Source organism: Penaeus monodon, chromosome 30 (assembly GCF_015228065.2).
Source record: "Penaeus monodon isolate SGIC_2016 chromosome 30, NSTDA_Pmon_1, whole genome shotgun sequence".
Classification (NCBI taxonomy): domain Eukaryota; kingdom Metazoa; phylum Arthropoda; class Malacostraca; order Decapoda; family Penaeidae; genus Penaeus; species Penaeus monodon.
Genome location: NC_051415.1, coordinates 17,648,407 through 17,649,222, shown reverse-complemented (window position 1 = coordinate 17,649,222; position 816 = coordinate 17,648,407). Strand labels below are relative to the sequence as shown.

The window sequence follows — 816 nt, the reverse complement described above, 5'->3', positions numbered from 1 at the left end:
AACTATGTTAGTTAGGTTTATAATTGTAATAGATGAAATAATATATTTTTAGATGGAATTTCTTGTAAAGGAATATTTTGAGCTTATTAATTGAGTAGAAATTCCTTATCTTGTTGTATTGAAGTGTATGTAGTACTCACAGAGTAATTAGACCAAACTAGTATGGAATACAGATACAGTGGAAGAAGAGGTATGAGACAAGATTTTATGGGCAAGTTTTATGCTTAACAATAATTGTAAGGAATATGTACATAAAAGGTACAAACATTGTATTTGGAATGTTTTATTATTTTCAGTAAGTTTACAAGAAATTATTATCATTACCCAGCCACCTTAAAATGAATGTACTTACTGAAAGGTTTTGTTTCCTGATTCAGTGCATTCTCTGTTGTGTGAATTTCATGATAACATTTAGTAAAAGTATTTTTGTGTGTGAAGTGGTGAGTGTGTAATTACATACTTATTTATCCAAATGCATAATTCTGACTGTAAATTACGTAATGGTGCCAGATACTGGATATTCTTTGAAATGCTTCTTTCAGTAATACTTCATGGTTTACATAGATGATGTTAAGTAATTGAGTTAATTACATTAAACTAGTTCATGGTATTAATTTATGAGTTATTGCTTATGTTATCTCACACATTTCTTTTGTGTGATGTAATACACCACTTGGTTAATGAGAATTACACAATGTCTTGGCCCAAGGTTAAGCCTGACTATGCATTAATAACAAATCTTTCATTGTGATATTTCTTTAGCAAATATAGAATCTTTAAAGTTGCTAGAAGCTGGAACTTATGATTTTATATCTT

The 816-nt window shown here is 28.8% G+C and overlaps 1 protein-coding gene across 1 annotated transcript in view; it reads left to right on the top strand.

Moving 5' to 3' along the window:
* Positions 1-816, top strand: part of LOC119592587 (putative uncharacterized protein DDB_G0294196) — a gene marked incomplete in the record, with an annotated part of 13,758 nt that overhangs the window by 6,139 nt on the left and 6,803 nt on the right.